The 22563-nt window shown below is 37.1% G+C and overlaps 1 long non-coding RNA gene across 1 annotated transcript; it reads right to left on the bottom strand.

Moving 5' to 3' along the window:
- Positions 1-1623: 1623 nt before the first annotated feature.
- On the bottom strand, positions 1624-2903 carry LOC114539729. Its single transcript, XR_003688929.1, has 3 exons — positions 2633-2903; positions 2318-2380; positions 1624-1663 (listed from the first exon to the last, which is right to left on the bottom strand). It is a non-coding gene; the product is annotated as an uncharacterized LOC114539729 (long non-coding RNA).
- Positions 2904-22563: the final 19660 nt, after the last annotated feature.

Raw genomic sequence — 22563 nt, 5'->3', positions numbered from 1 at the left:
CGGCTTCATTATTCCTCTTCAAAGCTTTCACAGTTTTCACACCAACCTTCTCATAGAAGCTGTAAAAACAAAACAGAAACACGGTCTAGAGAAAGTGAGCTGGTTGAGTAAACAGCGTGTGTTGTGGTTAAAGATAAACGTTTCTCACCTAGTGAGCGTTGTGAAACCTGCTTTGGATCCAACCTAATGTCTCAAAGCGTGAAACAGTGCTTCGAGATCTTTATCTGATATTTTGTTTTGGTCTCCTGCAAATAGACGAAACATTTTAACTATTTTATGTATATATTGAACACCTGTGAAGGTAATAGCAGTCAGAATATGTATATTTTAGGGGTGAACACTAAATATATTTATTGGCAAAGATATACAATACCTTCGTGAGCAATGAACATTGTGATGGCATTAATGATAAGTCTTTCTTTATTCTCCGGGAAAAGTCCTTACAAAATATTTAAATGGCTATTTTGTCCCCACTTTCTGTATTGAGGTCAGTTTACGATCCACGACGCGGTTAACTGGCCTTGTTCGACGTCGCTAGTCAAATATTTGCTTGAAATAACCTACGGGATATTAATTATACTGTCAGGACTTCGAAATATCCATACAAACGTTTCAATGTCATTTGCTGTCGACGCTATCGACTATCAAGTAAACTCGAGTCCGTACGTACATGGTTATGATTATAATAAGCTTCAATCTGCCAATTTAAATTATTCTCGCTTCCTTTATAACGATTATTGTTGTAAATCTAGGTCAACTAATGCATACTAAAATATGCAGAAAACTAACGTGCGTATGAAAAACACGTGAGTGGAAAACAGCCTTAATCCAGATTTTGACAGAACATTAAAACTCAGTAAAAATGCAATAATATTCTCTACACAGGATTTTGTCTGCAGAAAAGTACAAAATAAGAAATTGTCAACTTACGTCTTGGGTGACTGCATGAAGTAGACCGCTGTAGGAAATATTGCAGTTAAATCTCTACACATCTTCGGTTAAATTTCCTGCAAGGAACCAGTAATAAGACAATATAAGCTTTTGGAGATATTTCAAAAATTTAAAGTGAAATAAAAAGAGAAATATTTCACCTGGAGACGCAGCGAGGAATTTTAAATGACTGCTTTCTACTTCTTCGTCAACAACGTTATACAATGGACCCCAACGATAACCTTGAAAAATATATCATCTTAAAAAAAAATTCTTCTTTTGCTGTATGTGATGTATTGGACTGACTAATAGGAATACCTGACGAGAAGTGTAATTGTTTGTGTGTTATATGAGATCCCATACGTCAGGAGGAGAATGAAATGAGGGTTCGTATTTACGGCAATCATAGCAGTGCGAGATTTTCATCAGGAAAATTTTGACCATAATTTTCGCTCAATCATCTATGAAAAAGCGTACAGTCTCTTCGTTGGGGTCGTTTTTACACAAACATCTCCATTTCCACTGCCTCTAACCCCGTGTAGCTAACCAGCCAATGATATATCCCTAGATTGGTGAAATAAAACATTCAGAACAAGAAATATTTTATATAGCTTCATACAAAATCTGCTTTTTTAAACTACCTGTCGGAAGACGAGTAATTTCTCAGCTGACCGCTTGTGTATTCCAGCCCGAACAACTGAGGATGGTCTCGATAGCTAATTATTGAAAATATCTGACAGAAAAAGAAGTTTTAAAACTATGATATACTATAATACACAAGTCTTAACCAAACGGTATATTCTGGAAAGTAACTGCAAAAATAAAACTATTTTAAGTCGGCTGGATACTTTTTTGCAATTGGACATGTTCAAAATGGAAACGTGAAATAAAAAAGATGATAAAAGCAGTAAACTTGAATCCAGGTCAGAAGACATGGAGTGTTTGGAGTGTTTGGAGTGTTTGGAGTGTTTGGAATGTTTGTTTTTTTCTTTCAAGGTCTGAGATGAACAATTACTGGAACTGACATGGAATGTCGCATGACTTACTGAGCTAAGGGGATGAAGGCTGACGATGTTGAACATATATTATAGCAATAATAGTTTATAGTTTATTATATATTATAGTAATAGAGTTGATGTTCGCGGGCATAAATGTGTTTTTGGCCCTCCTCGCGGAACACATTTTAACCCTCGCTACGCTCGGGCTAAAATGAGTTCGAAGTCGGGCCAAAAACACATTTATGACCGCGAACATCAACCTATTGTTACATTATTATCACTATAAAAACACATGAGTATATACAAAATTAGTAAAATACAATAATTAGTAAATACAAAATTAGTAAAATACAATAATTAGTAAATAGATTTGAATAAATATAGTTCACCTGGTGCAAGGCACTTTTTAATGATAACTCCAAGCTTATACTTTCTGGATAATTTAATACATTCTATAGGGTTTAATGATCAATATAGGGATAAGTATCATAAAATTGTTTGGCTGTTGGGGTGTATAAACTATCAAAACTACAAAATTATATCCTGTCAAAATTTCGAATTCTAAAATAATGCCGGGTTTATGGTCATTTGAATTTGCTTGCTACTTTTATAATATGCAAAAAAGTAGACGGTAGACACTGATTTTAAGTTCAAATTTATAATATTTCGAAAATATATTATGCATTATTAATTATATAACATACCTTGAATAAATTTGAAGTTTTACATGATTCAAGAACATTTTCATTTGTATACCGAACTGTTTCGCCTTTGGATTTGATTCCGTTCATTAGTCAAAGTACACTTCAAGATGTCGGGCTTCCCTTCAAAATTGTCGAGGCCAGGGATATGACGGTGCTAGTGCTGTGTCCAGCCAGGTAAAAGGTATTTCTGGGAGAATATTAGAGAAAAACCCGAAGGCGTTGCATGTTCATTACTCCAGTCATCGTTTAAACCTTATTGTTGCCAAAGCGTGTTCAATTCTTCCAGTGAAAAATATTGAGTCAGGCACAAAATATCGCCAGCTTTTTTATCAGTTTCCCTATCCGCTCACAGTATCTAAGTAAAAAGATGAAAGAGTTTGGTTTAACCCGTAACAAGCTCGCAAAGCCTTCCACGACACGATGGGTAGAACGAATAAGATCCCGCGATGGTTGTTTGGATGCATTCAAAGTTATCTACAAACACTCAATTTTATGCAGTTTGGAGGATCGCAGGAAGGGCCATTTCCTAGATTAGCTAGTGACGCACAGTCTCATTTTCGCAACGTGGAGAAATTTGAATTTATGGCTGCTCTCATTATCACCCAACATGTTCTGGATCATACTTTGTCATTGACGGTCCAATTAAAGAAGAAAAAAAATCGATATTGCGGAATCAATAAAACAGATTAATCTTTTAAAGGATGAAATGGCAAAACTACGTGCCTCTGTAGATTTATTCCACAATGAATACTACGACAAGCTGTTGGAATTAGCTAATAACCTCGACGTGGCTGAGTGTTTTCCCCGGGTATGTAAAGCTCAAACAAAATGTGATAATCATCGTACCAGTACAGCAGGTGGTTACAACAGATTAACAGTAACCATTAAGAGTCGTGCATAGGCCACGTGATAACGAAACATTCTGAGCTCATCAATGAACAATTGTAAAGGTTTTATTGTAACTCATAGGAAAACCTAAGGATATATTTTGTAAAATCTATTATATTACGAGTGTCTTTCCCTAAGTCTACCGACCCCTGAATTCCCCACGCTATCGTCACCCTGTAATAAATAAGTAACGTTGCAAGTCCTCACCTTCAACCACAAGGATTAAATTACGTAATTCGAAGTGCAAAATTGAGATTACCGGTTTCTGAGTTTACCGGTTTATAATGCTCAGTATTTAATAATCCGTATAAGACCAATTTATCATTATTATTACTTGACTTACGGATTCATTAAGTTTATCCTCGTCTTAACTCAAAAAAGTTTTCAAAGGACTTGCATCCAGAAGGGATTTACCAGGAACAGGCTAAAATTAAACAGATGTTGAGATTAATGCACGATGATGATTCGTGATCTTAAAATTGCTACCTTTTGAAACTCTTCACGAGTTAATAAGCCTTGACTGTTCCCTGTGAAAGAAAAATAGGTAAATATAGTCATATTATAATATATATTTCCTCCATATTGCAAAGGTAATTTCGCTTGCCTTCAGTTTCTTCCTTGTGTAAAACAGTGTCTTTGGAATCTGGTACGACATCAATCTGAAACGATTGTAAAATGAAAAAGCTAGTCTAAATCAAAGATCTCTTTCTTTTCTGTTTCCCCTGCCAGTCATGTTAGTAGCAATATTAGGGATGGATAGTGAATGTTCTTGCACGAAGTAAATTTCATGCAAAGCGAGTTTGAAGAGAAATTCTTACCATAAAAGCGCTTGGTCCATATCTCGGACTACGACTCAAATATCGAGTTCGTTGAACAAATGCCGAACCAAGATTCAACTTTTGACCGGAATCTTGTAATAAAATCGACGAGGGTGAAGATCTGCCGTGTTCTGTAAGCAGCATCTTTTGTTCTGCGCTGTCTAAAATGTTGGCAGATAATTTGTTCATTTCGTAAATGCGCGAACAATGGCCGATCTGTTTTAACATTACAAACCTGACTCCTTGAGTTCGGTTTTTTTCATTTCAACATCATCCCGGGTATCTTCAATATTAGTTTCCTCATCTTCTCTACACGATGCGAGGCGATCTTTGACAAGATCTACAATCAATGTACGCTGTCTGTGCTCTTGCTAAGAAGTTCTGTTGTAGTTTCAAGGCGTTGTCTGGCTCCTTCTTTAATGAGTTCGGCCGATAAATCATCTGAAATACAACAATATCAATTTGACATTCCGCCAACGGAATGCCCAACCAAAACATTGAACAGGTTTGACCCATCGTTGACCTTACCAAAGAGTTGTTTTGGAATTAACTTTCATAAATCTCAGTCTTTCCCACCGCTGGTCGTCACAAGATGTTTGAGTCACAAGATTTCTGTATTGAGCCTACGGTACCAGTGGGCTTTAAATCGCGGGTAAGAAGGTCAGATGCTTTGGTATCGAATTTTGTGTTTGGCACCTGGCTAGAATCATCTGCACGAGTTTTTCTATCAGTTGGAAGCCTGGAAATGACAAATACGTTCCTAAGAGCTTTCACTAGAAGAATATTAAAACTTGGTCGCTCTTGCAAATATATCTATTGAAAATTCAGCAAGCAATCCCCCTGGCAATAGAATGACATGTGGACTTACTTTCGTAATAAATGGCACGAATTGTTTTCTTAACAATAGCGGACAGTTGACAAACCAGGATGAAATGACATTATCAGCAAGAGCTACAGTGTATTGAGAGTATCTAAGGTGAAACATATCAGTTCGTTTATATTTTAATCATTTTGACAAAACCAATAATAAAAAGTTTCAGATGTTATCGCGTTGAGCCAACTTCGATGATTCTGTGTAAGGGAAACATATTCCAAAGACTTGTTTCAACTGGATCGCTGTGAAGTTTTTGTACAAAGCACAAAGCTGTTACAATGCGATTTAAACGATTTAAAAGAATGTTACCAACTTTTCGCCGAATACGATTGTGTGTTTACACAACCTAGCTCTCTTTAGGGGGTACATTGATATTTTGTAACAGATTTCATAATTTACGTAACTTCAAGAAACATACCAGAGGGAAATTCTAGCAGTGGTATGGCAACTTGAGACGTTGGCGAAAGTTTAGTAAACTTTTCCAGATATTGTGGGAGCAGTCTAAGGACAGAAAATTTAGTAATTATTACTTAAAAAATCATATATTTGTGAAGGAGTATCTCGCATCACAAGAGACGTTACGTTTAGGCTGAAGTTTATTGAAAAACGTTTCTGTAAATTCACTGAGCACATTATCAAGGCACGATTTCAAATATCTTCAAATAAATAAACTTCTAAAATGCTGCAACTACTTAAATCAACTTCATTCTTACAAAGTGATAATGGACTAAAAAAACGTCTCAAATTCCAGACTATTTTAAGTAGCTATACCTTGCCATAACTGAAGGCATTTCTAACATACATATGGTGAGACAAGATACGCTTAACGTCGCGAAATGAGCAACCAAGTACGCATTAGACAACACTAGACGAAATATACAACAACGTTTAAGCAAGAACAGACAACCGCTGAAAATAAAGTCACGCAGATTCTTACCTGTTCATCTTGACCAATAAAAATGTGGTACGTACACAGCTCCGTTAATACCTGCACGTGTTACAATAAAATATCCAATTAAATCATTAGTATGGTATGATATAATTATGGTATAAATTGGTTATGGTATGGTGTGATATAATTATGGTATAGACCAATTTCGAAACTTAGTAACCGCGCCTTCGCTCAACATGGAAACGAGGCCTATTATGCAAAAAGAATATTTGTATTTTTTGCAGTACAAAGCTATTCGCCGAGTTATATGCCGTTTTTCGCCTTTGTTTGACATATTTTTCGATTCCTTTCAGCTTGGTTTCATCGTTGTTATCATAGTTTACAGGTTAGGAAGTTTTGCCTTTCAATTAAGGCGTTTTGTGGTATTTTCATTAATCTTTTCGACTGCTTTCGTCGGGGAAGTATGGAAAAGGCCGACACAAACTCAGGTAAAAATTTAGTTTTTCCAAACTATTTCGTCTCAAGTTTTGAAAATGTATTTCAATTTTCTCCCTCTTATTTGTGCAAAATTTGGCGATATATATTTGGTGCAAAATCTATGTGTTTTATGTCAAAAATTATTGAAAAGTGACAATCAGATTATATAATTTTCAAACTTGATGACTAAAATGGCTTCATTTATTCAAATTTATTCACAAATATCACTGTATTTTTTTTTCTTTATACCACAGTAATACTGTTAAAATGGTCAAAAGTAACTGACTGAATGTTTTGTTTATTTTCGTTTTAATAAAGTACAGACGATGCATAGCTTGCATGCCGGCCTGAAGGCCGAATTTTATAAAATTCGAATTCGAATGCATCTGAGTTTGCATCTGAATTCTGCATTTGTGTTAGTACAAAACACTATTCTTTCTATCTACTACCATGCAATAGATGTTTAATAAAGGTGAACCAGGAATACTTGAAGAGGAAAGGATTCCGTTCACCATCGTAAACGGAAAAACACTTGCGAACTCCAGTTTAAATATTTTTCGCTTTCAGCTTTGCCATCATGTAAAGGTGTATCTTAAAAAAACGCTGCAGCTCGCATTGTGGCTACCTTTATAGTATGTTATTGCGTGAAAATGAATATTCAAATGGCAATTCAAAATAGACAATGATATTATGTCTTGGTTATAAGTATTTTACTATCCATGTCATGCATGTGTGTCAAGTTGAAGAGTTGTTTTGCTTTTCAGTCGGCATCACATCACATGTACTGTAGTCTATATACACAGGAAAATAACATAAAACTCCGTTGCTTATTTTATCTCTTATAGTTTCTGTCAACAGATTTCTAACTATATTTTTGCTGAGCTGTAAAATTGCTGTCAAATTACATCTTATCGATCGATAAAATTGGTATAAAAAAATTTTAGATGAGAAATGTGAACATGGTGGTTTGTTCGATCGTGACCTTTCAATAATTTTTGACATAAAAAACATAGATTTTGCACCAAATATATATCGCCAATTTTGCACAAATAAGAGGAGAAAAATGAAATACATTTTCAAATCTTGAGACGAAATAGTTTGGAAAAACTAAATTTTACCTGAGTTTGTGTCGGCCTTTTCCATACTTCCCCGACGAAAGCAGTCGAAAAGATTAATGAAAACACCACAAAAACGCCTCAATTGAAAGGCAAAACTTCCTAACCTGTAAACTATGATAACAACGATAAAACCAAGCTGAAAGGAATTGAAAAATATGTAAAACAAAGGCGAAAAACGGCATATAACTCGGCGAATAGCTTTGTACTACAAAAAATACAAATATTGTTTTTTGCATAATAAGCCTCGTTTCCATGTTGCACGGAGCCGCGGTTACTAAGTTTCGCAATTGGTCTATGATATGCATGGTTATGGTATGGTATGATTTCGTTATGGTATGGTATGGTGTGACATTATTATGGTAAGATATGGTTATCGTATGGTATGATTTAGTTATGGTTAGTTATGGTATGATATGATTATATGATATGATTATATGATATGATTATATGATATGATTATATGATATGATTATATGATATGATATATGATATTATATATATTATTTATGTAGTATATTATATGATAATATATATGGTATTAGATATTATGATATATGAAAAAACTGATTGATAAGAACCGTACTGGAAAAATTCTAGCGTACAAATGAGGTCGGCGCATATCGTTAGGAACACGAAATAATCCAGGAAGAAAATCGTAATTTGAAACCTGAATGCAAAGTAAAATTTTTAGTTCATGATTTTGGTGTGAAAGTACACAACTTCACTTCCCTTCCCATTTTAGAGAAGACTGTAGATATTGAACGTAAATATTGCTTTCCAGAAAGTATCAAGTTTTTATCTTGCAGTGCCTCTGGAAAGTTCCTCAGAAGAACATCCAACACCTCCCATTCCAATTCCTAGAAATGAAGAAAGTTGAACTTCAATCGAAACTTAATGCCAGATGATATATTATGATAGAAAAGTTTACCTGTTGTAAGCACACAAGAATAACATTCATCGCCTCGCTGTAAGGCAGTGAAACAATCCCGTTTGTCTTATCTTCTGCAGAACTAAAACAAAAATGAGAATGTATTACGCAAACAAGAAAAGGAATTTTGGAAGCAGAATACCTGACATACGTGGCACTATCGTCATTAACCAACATTTTCTTTCAGAACAAACAAAATACGAAGTGAATTAAACTTTTCTACTTTTGTCTTGCACAAGGCCTAGACGTTGTCAGCTCGCAGACTGAGGAAACATTGAAGAATCTTTAAGAAAACACAATGTGAGACATCATAGAAAAATCGCGAGAAATAAATTGAATTTGCCTTACCGAAAGCCGTATTTCCGATGCACTATACGTCCGATAGCCATTGTCATAATGAGTTTTTATGTGGTACACTAATATATTGAATATTCGTTCGGCTCGTTCTTGAGGTTTACGAAACAATTTCATCTGCAAAAATAGAATGAAATTACTGAAAGAGAAGCAAGTGTGGCATTAAATTACACTTATTTTTGTTCACGAAAATAACTTCATCACAATGAACGAATATGTGTGGACAATCTCTGCATGTCCTTCATTACCTTGAACAAGCGTACTAATCCTAATACAGCCTCCTTGATGTCTTTCTATGCTGTTTCATCCTGAGGCTGCAGCAACAAAGACAAATTACAGTGATTAGATGTAATTTTATGTCTCTAGATGTTCCTACATATACCTTGCAGTCTCTATAATTACCTTACATGTTCTTTACATGACGGCTTAACGTATCGCTTGAGAGGATCAACTGGACAGTGGCAATCTGGAATTGATAAATGAAATATATATCCTTTTACTTCACTGATGCGTTTGCATTCACGACCCCGTGTAAAACGATCCAATTTGCGGATATATAGTTAGGTTCAGGTCAGGAAGCTTTCACTGATAAGAAAGATTTTCTATTGAAGTACAGTATCAGCTCATCACGAATGAAGAGGGAAATTGGAGTGGAGAAATGAAACCGTCTGAAAATGATTGTATTGAGTACCTTCTCGATTATATGCAAAACATCGCAAACTTTCGGTGAATCAGAGGATTCAATAACATCGACCAGAAGCTGGACAGCTCGGATCCGCACAGAAATATCCCGATCTTTGACAATGTGGTCTAAATGTGGCAACACTGAATTCTCAAGTATTTCTTCCTGTAAAAAACAAGGAGTTATAAAACTAGAAAAAGATTCATAATATCGCTAATGTCTAGAAAAATGGACTAAAATTTATTCAAAGTACTAAAATTTTATACCTCATATAGTGGAGATAACGTTCCTAATATGTTACAAAGCACATTTAGAGCTTTAATTCGGTTGGCCGTCCTCTCTTCACATCTAAAAAAAATTCCCATTAGGATAAGACTGAGGCTACATAGAAATACATCACGAACTTAAACAAAAATCAACATACCAAAATATTACATTTTTACATAACAAAATATAAAGAAAAAAGAAGACCACACACTTGAAGTATTTCTCCACCAAATCTTTAATATTTTCAAACCAGTTTTCGCAGTAAGGATGAAGAGACTGGGAACGATGAGAAACCAGGAGAATAACTGAGGATTACTGCAAACAACGACATTTCATTTAGCTGCAAACAACGACATTTTATTTAGCTAAGTGGATTCCGTTAGATCTTCATATATTTTATTAATTTTGTCCTCAAAGAAAGTCATAAAATTGTTAGCTAGATTCTCATCAGATTGGCACACAGGATATTGAGAATCAGGGGTATAATGTAGTAACTTTCCAACGGTTTTAAATAATTTCTTTTGGTCACTCCCATTATCTCTAACAATTTCAGAATAATAACGAGTACGACTTTCCTATAATAGCTCACTGACACGGCGACATTGCTGACTGTATTTTAGACGATCACAGGATTGTCTTGACTTACGCCATACCCGCTCGAGTTTCCTTCTGATACGTTTTTCGTTTTTAATTTGTTCAGTGTACCAAGGTGCAGCTGGACGAATAATTATCTCTCTGGAAATAAGTGGTGCATGATGATCCAGAATTTTGGGCAGCTCCGAGTTGTATTGGTTGACTTTCGCACTTATATCAGCCGTGTTCCCAGTGTTAATCGGAGATAGCCTAATTTCATTAAGGAACGAGTCCATATTGATTGCTTTAATTTTACGTGACTCCACGACCCTTCTCTGAAACAATGGTTTTTTAAAATTGAGTTCATATGTAACCGTGTAATGGTCAGATATAGATGGATCATGAACGTCAATAGATTGAACAATATTTTCCTCATGGCGAGACAAGATAAGGTCTAACGTGTGACCAGCAAAGTGTGTTGTTGTTGTACACGTTGTTCCAGATTAAAAGAATCAACAAGATTGAGAATTTTTTTGTTGTTAATTCCGACTTATCGTCTACATGGAGGTCGATATAATACGATTATATTTAGAATTTGAGATGACACATTGATTTGCATACCCATCACTTCGAAAGACTTAATGTGTGAGAACATTTTCGCCGAGTCCAGCTTGACTTTTAAAGTGTTGTTGTATAGTATACCAATGCCTCCCCCTCTACCTTGTTGTCTCGAGATATTGTTAAAGGAGTAGCCCTTCGGGGTGAAATTCCCAAAAGATATATGATCAAATTTGTCAGGGTGAAGCCAGGTTTCTGTAATCGAATATCAAATATATCAAATTCATTCTCAACCACATAGTCTTTGACTAAATTCGCTTTGTTCCGAATAGACCGTCAGTTGAGAAGACCAAAAGAACAAAGCTGAGTAACAGCTGTATCAGGAGTGTTGGCAATGCCTGATAAAGGAATATTGATGAGATTGATTCTCTTAATATAATTTCTGCCATATATATTTACAGGCTTTGGGACACGGTCCGTGATTCTAACAGGGATAGCTTCCTGATGATTTGCAGGATGATAGTGATTGTATAGTGTGGCGGTGGTGTTTGCGAAGTAGGTATTATAGCAAATATTCCTATAGGTCATATGGAACAACCAACCTTTCTGTAGATTCAACTGCCCAAGCATTGAACTAAGCTCCTCAGGATTATTAGCGGGTCGAAACGTGTTCATCAACGTAACTGCTTTCGATGTTGAGACATCTCATCCGACTGATTATTATCAAAAGATGAGGACCAGGATTAGGCGAAACATCCACACACATTGTTAGATCCTGCTTGAAGGCTTCGTACACAGGACTAGACTAACAAATCCATGTTTCGTTTCTTTAGCAATCGCAAATGAGACTTTGTATTTAGATTCAAAACCAACTCGTTGTATGTTGACCCGATATCGAAAAGCAATATCTCCACAAATACTCAAGGTTATGCCATCCGCAGCCAATCCATCCAAATCCGTGCAATTAGTACTCTTAAATGCCATATTAATTGGTCGAGATGTACGAAACTTGTTAGGTGAAATAAATATCATAAAAAATATATAGAGCTGCCGACCAACCGACATATTGGTCGTGAATTAAGCAGTACGAAAACACAATATTCATTTCCATACACCAAAAGATGGTGATTCAATGATAACATCACGTTATCAGCTTTAGAGAATTTCTTTAAAAAACTTGTTTAACTAATCGGATAGAAGCAAACGGGAACGAGAAGAAGAAGAAGTTGTGAAATCATTGTAAGTGTGTTTATTTCTATTTAAACCCGACAACTTTACTTGTTCAGGGAAAGACATATTAGAGTTGTTTACTAGTAAAAGCTATGTACACACACCTTGGGTGGTGGTGGACAAAATATTGAATCATTGGTTATTTTTATTCTAGATCACTAGCTGCCTGTGAAGGAACATACAAAATTTTACTAGAATGCTACAAAAACAGCTGGATTGAAGGTTGTCAAACTGAAATGGTCTCCCAAGTGGCAAATCGATTGCTCGAATCCTACCATAACCGTGTTTCATTATAAATCTGTGAAAAGGATAAAGTAAATTAAATGAACATGGCCGTTCAGCACAAGTACTTGTAGTCGATCGGAGAAGACAATTGTCTCCCAAGCGGTAAATCGATGGTTCGAATCCTACCATAGCCGATTTTCATTATAAACTTCGTCAAAAGAAATACAGTAATTAAATAACCATGGCCATTCCCATAAGATCTTGTAGTCTAGTGGCTAATGCAATTGTCTCCCAAGTGTTAAATCGATGGTTCGAATCCTGCCATGACCTTTTTTCATTATGAACTTCGTGAAAAGAATAAAGTAAACTAAATAACCATGGCCGTTCAGCACAAGACCTTGCAGACTAGTGGCTAAAACAACTGTCTCCTAAGTAGTAAATCGATGTTTCGAATCATGCCAAAACCATTTTTCATTATGAACTTCATGAAAAGAATGAAGTAAACTAAATAACCATGGGCATCCAGCACAAGACCTTTTGGTCTAGTGGCGATGACGATGGTCTCCCATGTGTTAAATCGATGGTTCGAATCCTACCATAACCGTTTTTTCATTATGATCTTCGTGAAAACGATAAAGTAGATCAAATACACATAGCCGTTCCCCGAAGAACTTGTGGTCTAGTGGCCAAGACAATTTTCTCCAAAGTTTTAAATCGATGTTTGGAATCCTGCCAAAACTATTTTTTATTGTGAACTTCGTAAAAGGATAAAGTAAACTAAATAACCATGGCCATCCAGCACAAGATCTTGCAGTCTAGTGGCGAGGACAATGGTCTCAGAAGTGGTAAATCGATGGTTCGAATCTTACCATAACTGTTTTTCATTATGAACTTCGTACAAAGGGTAAAGTAAACTAAATAACCATAGCCATCCAGCACAAGACCTTTTGGTCTAGTGGCGAAAGCGATGGTCTCCCAACTGTTAAATCGATGGTTCGAATCCTACCATAACCTTTTTTCATTATGAATTTCATGAAAGCGATAAAGTAGATCAAATAAACATAGCCGTTCACGCAAAGAACTTGTGGTCTTGTGGCAAAGACAATTTTCTCCCAAGTGTTAAATCGATGTTTCGAATCCCGCCAAAGTAGACTAAATAACCAGGGTCATCCAGCACAAGACCTTGCGGTCTAGTGGTGAAGACGATGGTCTCTCAAGTGTTAAATCGATGGTTCGAATCCTACCATAACCGTTTTTCATTATGAACTTCGTAAAAGGATAAAGTAAACTAAATAACCATGGCCATCCAGCACAAGATCTTGCAGTCTAGTGGCGAGGACAATGGTCTCAGAAGTGGTAAATCGATGGTTCGAATCCTACCATAACCATTTTTTATTATGAGCGTCGTGAAAGGATAAAGTAAACTAAATAACCATGGTCATCCAGCACAAGATCTTGCATTCTAGTGGGTAAGACAATTGTCTCCCAAGTGGTAAATCGATGGTTCGAATCCTGACATGACCTTCTTCATTATGAACTTCGTGAAAAGAATAAAGTAAACTAAATAACCATGGCCATTCAGCAGAAGACCTTGCAGTCTAATGGCTAATACAACTGTCTTTTAAGTGGTAAATCGATGTTTCGAATCCTGCCAAAACCATTTTTTATTATGAACTTCGTAAAAGGGTAAAGTAAACTAAATTACCATGGCCATCAAGTACAAGACCTTGTGGTCTAGTGGCGAAGACGATGGTCTCCCAAGTGTTAAATCAATGGCTCGAATCCTACCATAACCGTTTTCATTATGGACTTCGTGAAAAGGATATATAAATTAAATAACCATAACCGTTCAGCACAAGAACTTGCAGTCTAGTGCCGAAGACAATCGTCTCCCAAATAGTAAATCGATGGTTAGAATCCTGCCATGACTTTTTTCATTATGAACTTCGTGAAAAGAATAAAGTAAGTTAAATAACCATGACCGTTCAGCACAAGACCTTGCAGTCTAATGGTTAAGACAACTGTCTCTTAAGTGGTAAATCGATGTTTCGAATCCTTTATTATGAACTTCGTGAAAGGATAAAGTAGACTGAATAACTAGGGTCATCCAGCACAAGACCTTGCGGTCTAGTAGCGAAGACGATGGTCTCCCAAGTGTTAAATCGATGGTTCGAATCCTACCATAACCGTTTTTCATTATGAACTTCGTAAAAAGGATAAAGTAAATTAAATAACCATAACCGTTCAGCACAAGATCTGGTGGTCTAGTGGCGAAAACAATGGTCTCCCAAGTGTTAAATCGATGGTTCGAACCCTACCTTAACTTTTTCTCATTATGAACTTCGTGAAAACGATAATGTAGATCAAATAAACATAGCCGTTCCTCCGAAGAACTTGTGGTCTAGTGGCTAAGAAAATTTTTCCCCAAGTGTTAAATCGATGTTTCGGGCCTTGCCAAAACCATCTTTTATTATGAACTTCGTGAAAGGATAAAGTAAACTAAATAACCATGGTCATCCAGCACAAGACCTTGCGGTCTAGAGGCGAAGATGATGGTCTCCCAAGTCTTAAATCAATGGTTAGTTCGAATCCTACCATAACCGTTTTCATTATGAACTTCGTTAAAAGGATAAAGTAAATTAAATAACCATAACCGTTCAGCACAAAATCTTGCTGTCTAGTGGCGAGGGCGATGGTCTCCCAAGTGGTAAATCGATGGTTCGAATCCTACCATAACCGTTTTTCATTATGAACTTCGTGGAAAGGGTAAAGTAAACTAAATAACCATGGTCATCCAGCACAAGACCTTGCGGTCTAGTGGCGAAGACGATGGTCTCCCAAGTGTTAAATCGATGGTTCGAATCCTACCATAACCGTTTTCCATTATGAATTTCGTTAAAAGGATAAAGTAAATTAAATAACCATAACCGTTCAGCACAAGATCTTGCTGTCTAGTGGCGAGGGCGATGGTCTCCCAAGTGGTAAATCGATGGTTCGAATCCTACCATAACCGTTTTTCATTATGAACTTCGTGGAAAGGGTAAAGTAAACTAAATAACCATGGTCATCCAGCACAAGACCTTGCGGTCTAGTGGCGAAGACGATGGTCTCCCAAGTGTTAAATCGATGGTTCGAATCGTACCATAACCGTTTTCATTATGAACCTCGTAAAAGGATAAAGTAAACTAAATAACCATGGCCATCCAGCACAAGATCTTGCAGTCAAGTGGCGAGGACAATGGTCTCAGAAGTGGTAAATCGATGGTTCGAATCCTACCATAACCATTTTTTATTATGAACTTCGTGAAAGGATAAAGTAGACTAAAAACAAGGGTCATCCAGCACAAGACCTTGCATCTAGTGGCAAGGACAATGGTCTCATAAGTGGTAAATCGATGGTTCGAATCCTACAATAACCGTTTTTCATTATGAACTTCGTAAGAACGGTAAAATAGATCAAATAAACATAGCCGTTCACCCGAAGAACTTGTTGTCTTGTGGCAAAGACAATTTTCTCCCAAGTGTTAAATCGATTGTTCAAATCCTACCATAACCGTTTTCATTAGGAACTTCGTGAAAAGAATAAAGTAAATTAAATAACCATAACTGTTCAGCAGAAGACCTTGTGGTCTAGTGGCGAAAACAATGGTCTCCAAAGTGTTAAATCGATGGTTCGAATCCTACGATAACAGTTTTTCATTATGAACTTCTTGAAAACGATAAAGTAGATAAAATAAACATAGCCGTTCCCCCGAAGAACTTGTGGTCTAGTGACTAAGAAAATTTTCTCCCAAGTGTTAAATCGATGTTTCGGATCCTGCCAAAACCATTTTTTATTATGAACTTCGTGAAAGGATAAAGAAAACTAAATAACCATGGTCATCCAGCACAAGACCTTGCGGTCTAGTGGTGAAGACGATGGTCTCCCAAGTGTTAAATCGATGGGACGAATCCTACCATAACCGTTTTTCATTATGAACTTCGTGAAAAGGATAAAGTAAATTAAATAACCATAACCGTGCAGCACAAGACCTTGTGGCCTAGTGGCGAAGACAATGGTCTCCCAAGTGCTAAATCGATGTTTCGAATCCTGCCAAAAGCTTTCTTTTTTTTTTATTATGAACTTCGTAAAACGAGAAAGTAAACTAAATAATTATGGCCATCCAGCACAAGACCTTGTAGTCGAGTGGCGAGGAGGATGGTCTCCCAAGTGGTAAATCGATTGTTCGAATCCTACCATAACTGTTTTTTATTATGAAATTCGTGAAAGGAAGAAAGTAAATTAAATAACCATGGCTGTTTAGTACAAGATCTTGCATTCGAGTGGCTAAGTCAATTGTCTCCCAAGTGTTAAATCGATGATTCGAATCCTACCATAACCTTTTTTCATTATGAACTTCGTGAAAAGGATAAAGCAAATTAAATAACCATAACCGCTCAGCAAAAGATCTTGCAGCCTACTGGCGAAGACAATCGTCTCCCAAGTAGTAAATCGATGGTTAGAATCCTGACATGACTTTTTCATTATGAACTTCGTGAAAAGAATAAAGTAAATTAAATAACCATCGCCGTTCAGCACAAGACCTTGCAGTCTAATGGCTAACACAACTGTCTTTTAAGTGGTAAATCGATGTTTCGAATCCTGCCAAAACCATTTTTTATTATGAACTTCGTAAAAGGGTAAAGTAAACTAAATTACCATGGCCGTCAAGTACAAGACCTTGTGGTCTAGTGGCGAAGACGATGGTCTCCCAAGTGTTAAATAAATGGCCCGAATCCTACCATAACCGTTTTCATTATGAACTTCGTGAAAGTGATAAATAAATTAAATAACCATAACCGTTCAGCACAAGACCTTGCAGTCTAATGGGTTAAGACAACTGTCTCTTAAGTGGTAAATCGATGTTTCGAATCCTGCTAAAACTATTTTTATTTTGAACTTCGTGAAAGGATAAAGTAGACTAAATAACCAGGGTCATCCAGCACAAGACGTTGCTGTCTAGTGGCGAAGACGATGGTCTCCCAAGTGTTAAATCGATGGTTCGAATCGTACCATAACCGTTTTCATTATGAACTTCGTAAAAGGATAAAGTGAACTAAAAAACCATGGCCATCCAGCACAAGATCTTGCGTCTAGTGGCGAGGACCATGGTCTCATAAGTGGTAAATCGATGTTTCGAATCCTACCATAACCGTTTTTCATTATGAACTTCATGAGAACGGTAAAATAGATCAAATAAACATAGCCGTTCACCCGAAGAACTTGTGGTCTTGTGGCAAAGACAATTTTCTCCCAAGTGTTAAATCGATGTTTCGAATCCCGCCAAAACTATTTTTTATTATGAACTACGTGAAAGGATAAAGTAGACTAAATAACCAGGGTCATCCAGCACAAGACCTTGCGGTCTAGTGGCAAAGACGATGGTCTCCCAAGTGTTAAATCGATGTTTCGAATCCTACCATAACCGTTTTTCATTATGAACTTCGTGAAAAGGATAAAGTAAATTAAATAACCATAACCGTTCAGCACAAGATCTGGTGGTCTAGTGGCGAAAACAATGGTCTCCCAAGTGTTAAATCGATGGTTCGAACCCTACCTTAACCTTTTCTCATTATGAACTTCGTGAAAACGATAAAGTAGATCAAATAAACATAGCCGTTCCCCCGAAGAACTTGTGGTCTAGTGACTAAGAAAAATTTCTCCCAAGTGTTAAATCGATGTTTCGGATCCTGCCAAAACCATTTTTTATTATGAACTTCGTGAAAGGATAAAGTAATCTAAATAACCATGGTCATCCAGCACAAGACCTTGCGGTCTAGAGGCGAAGATGATGGTCTCCCAAGTCTTAAATCGATGGTTCGAATCCTACCATAACCGTTTTCATTATGAACTTCGTTAAAAGGATAAAGTAAATTAAATAACCATAACCGTTCAGCACAAGATCTTGCTGTCTAGTGGCGAGGGCGATGGTCTCCCAAGTGGTAAATCGATGGTTCGAATCCTTCCATAACCGTTTTTCATTATGAACTTCGTGGAAAGGGTAAAGTAAACTAAATAACCATGGTCATCCAGCACAAGACCTTGCGGGATAGAGGCTAAGACGATGGTCTCCCAAGTGTTAAATCGATGGTTCTAATCGTACCATAACCGTTTTCATTATGAACTTCGTAAAAGGATAAAGTAAACTAAATAACCATGGCCATCCAGCACAAGATCTTGCAGTCTAGTGCCGAGGACAATGGTCTCAGAAGTGGTAAATCGATGGTTCGAATCCTACCATAACCATTTTTTATTATGAGCTTCGTGAAAGGATAAAGTAAACTAAATAACCATGGTCATCCAGCACAAGACCTTGCGGTCTAGAGGCGAAGACGATGGTCTCCCAAGTGTTAAATCGATGGTTCGAATCCTACCTTAACCGTTTTCATTATGAACTTCGTTAAAAGGATAAAATAAATTAAATGACCATTACCGTTCAGCACAAGATCTTGCTGTCTAGTGGCGAGGGAGATGGTCTCCTAAGTGGTAAATCGATGGTTCGAATCCTACCATAACCCTTTTTCATTATGAACTTCGTTAAAACAGTAAAGTAGATCAAATAAACATAGCCGTTCACCCAAAGAACTTGTGGTCAAGTGGCTAAGACAATTTTCTCCCAAGTGTTAAATCGATGTTTCGAATCCTGCCAAAACTATTTTTTATTATGAACTTCAAGAAAGATAGACTAAATAACCAGGGTCATTCAGCACAAGACCTTGCGGTCTAGTGGCGAAGACGATGGTCTCCCAAGTGTTAAATCGATGGGTCGAATCCTGCCAAAAGCTTTTTTATTATGAACTTCGTAAAGGATAAAGTAAACTAAATAACCATGGCCATCCAGCACAAGACCTTGTAGTCGAGTGGCGAGGAGGATGGTCTCCCAAGTGGTAAATCGATGGTGCGAATCCTACCATAACCGTTTTTCATTATGAACTTTGTGAAAAGGATAAAGTAAATTAAATGACCATAACCGTTCAGCACAAGACCTTGTGGTCTAGTGGCGAAAACAATGGTCTCCGAAGTGTTAAATCGATGGTTCGAATCCTACCATAACCGTTTTTTATTGTGAACTTTGTGAAAAGGATAAAGTAAATTAAATGACCATGGGCGTTCAGCTCCAGATCTTGTAGTCTATGTGATATATATATTGAATATTTAATTAGGCTGTAAGGTATAAATATGCATGCGTAATTAGCACCGTTGTTGGCTTGCTGGATGATGCTGTAACATAGAATAAAACAGAGAATAAAACATTTTATGAAGACTAGATCAATCTGTATGAATCCGTATCAGAGACAAGGCATATACACTACAATTGGGCTCACTGAGGAGTAAGTCAGGGCTGTGGTGAATGCTACGGAGCCGAAAACAGCCTCTGAAGTTCGGAGTTTTCTTGGTCTGGTAAATTTCTGTAGTCTGTTCATTCCAGATTTAGCTATAACGGCTGAACCCCTGCGGAAGTTAACCAGGACAACTACACCTTTTGTTTGTGGAAATGAACAGAATAAGGTGTTTCAAGAGCTTAAGAATACGATGTCTACCGCTGATTCATTGGCTTTTTTTGATAAGGATGCAGAAACGTCGATAATCTCAGATGCTAGTCCCGTTGGTCTTGGTGCAGTGCTTGTGCAAAGCAACAAAATGTATTGAAGGTTGTGGCATGCTAGTAGATGTCTTTCTGACATGGAAAGGCGGTATTCTCAGACGCAGAAAGAAGCATTAAGTATAGTATGGGCTTGTGAGCGTTTTCATGTGTATTTGTTCGGGATTCACTTGAGGTTTTGACAGACCATAAACCATTAGAAGTGATTTATTCCAAAACCCATAGGCCCTCTGCACGAGTCGAAAGGTGGGTTTTGAGATTGCAGAATTATGATTTACTGTTAAGTATCTTCCGGGTCCAGAAAACATCGCGGACACGTTGTCTCGGAAACAGTTGTTGAAGAAATCGATCGAATCCAGCGGTCGTGACTGTGAAGTTTCGCGTCAAAACGGATAGCTATCGGCCTAAACCAAGAAGGCAGTGTTGGCCTCCTAAACGTTTTGGTGATTATTTACTATATAAGTAATTCGTAGTACTTTATGATACCTTATAGTACTATATATATATATATATATATTGAAGTTTTAGAAACAGTAGAATTAAGCGAACATTATCATGTATACAAAGTGCGAAAACCTATGGAAAAATCATTTAAAATCTGTTTCTAAAAGTGTTTGCAACATTTCTTCCATAGCATGTTACTAGCCCTATTGGTGCCACTGGGTTATATGTAAATGTTAAATATGATACTGATTTAATGAATATTTAAACAGTAAACATATACTCTATAGATATGTAAATATATAATCTAGTACAATGTAATTAAAAAAAACAACTTATCTCCAATATTAAAGATCACAACGAGTAAATCCTTTTGGCATAAATTTTAAGTTCCAAAAACAACTCATTTGTTCGTCGCCTACAGTGCGACCTGAAACATAAACGGGATATTCGCATGTGCCCAACCTTTAAACTCAAGGGCACAGCGAGAGTTTCTCTACACGGTATAGGAGGTAGAACAGTGAAGAAGATTCGCAAATTTGATTTAGGCGTAGTTTCTCGGTGTGCCCCAGATATTGTTATTCTGGAGATAGGCACGAACGATTTGTCCTCCTTAAGGCCCGAAACAGTCGGGTCACGCATTGACGACTTGGTTGCTTTATTGCTGGATCAATATCACGTAAAATTGGTATGCGCATGCATGATTTCCCCGCGAAAGAACAACCCTCTTTTTGAAAAGCAGCGTTTAATGCTGAACAATTATCTACAGGTAGTTTTAGAGAAGGTCCCGAGAGTGTTTTTATGGACACACCATGGCTTTATACGACCTTCCGTGACGCCATTTCTACCTGACGGGGTCCATTTTAATCGAATCGGCCAATATAAATTATACCGAAGTTATCGGGGGGCCATTCTTCAAGCAACTAAAATGTTATAAAATTCTATATATATATATATATATATATATATATATATATATATATATATATATATATATATATATATATATATAACAAGCTGTCGTACATTACATTTACTTTTATAATATAACCTTGACATTTGACAAACTTTATTCGTGATTACTTCTTAAATACCGCTTTAGCGCCTTTATCTATTAATTATATCTTTATCTTTTATCTATATGAGAGTTCTCACACTGTTTGTGAGTTTTGTTGGGGGATAGTTTTATTTCTCGCACAACGACAAAATTTGGGTGCGGTTGCTTTACTATCTAAAAACTCATTACGCCATAAGTATCTATTTCTGCTTTTAAAGTTTTATTTCTTAGAATGCCACCCGTACGTCGTTCTAAGCGTGTCGCCGCTCCATCAGCCGTTTTTGCGAGAGTCTGTTCAGAACCAACCAACAACATCTCGTCGAACTCGAAGTTCGTCCAATGCTGTATCTGTTGGTGCCGCCCCGTCAACGTCAACTGTGCCCGTGAGTCAAGCGACTTTGCCCTCTCTTTCGAGTGAGCTTATCTCAACGCTGGTGTCTTCGGTTACCGAGGCAGTCACGCAAAAGCTAGCTGGTTTCTTACCAACCTCTGCGTCTTCCACATCCACAATGGCGTCTGCCCCAACGGATTCTACCTCCGGAATCGAAATCTCAAACCAGGGTCCCAATGCAGATTCTCTGGTCAACGACGCGCTCACGTCCATACAAGAAAACCTTACAGGTCAGACCACTCCTTTTTCTCTTCAATGTTCAAGTGCCCCGGGTCCACGGGAATCGTTCCACTCTGCCGCTTTGCCTCTTGATTCGCGGATTCCGGATAAAATAAAGCTTAAAATATGGAATGAGGAGTTTGTCGATATAAGTACTTTGTCAGGTGGCCCAGACGCGGCCGCTAAATACGAGATTAGTGTACGTACCTCTGACAACGGTCAACCTGCTTCTCTTCTCCTTGAGCCGACTGCGAAATCCAAAAGGGTCAAAACTATTAGCGATTGGCTTCGTTCGT

Source organism: Dendronephthya gigantea, unplaced genomic scaffold (assembly GCF_004324835.1).
Source record: "Dendronephthya gigantea isolate DGI-Jeju-01 unplaced genomic scaffold, DenGig_1.0 000215F, whole genome shotgun sequence".
In the NCBI taxonomy this organism is placed as follows: Eukaryota; Metazoa; Cnidaria; class Anthozoa; order Malacalcyonacea; family Nephtheidae; genus Dendronephthya; species Dendronephthya gigantea.
The sequence above is the reverse complement of the archived record's forward strand: the minus strand, read 5'-3'. Positions and strand labels throughout refer to the sequence as shown.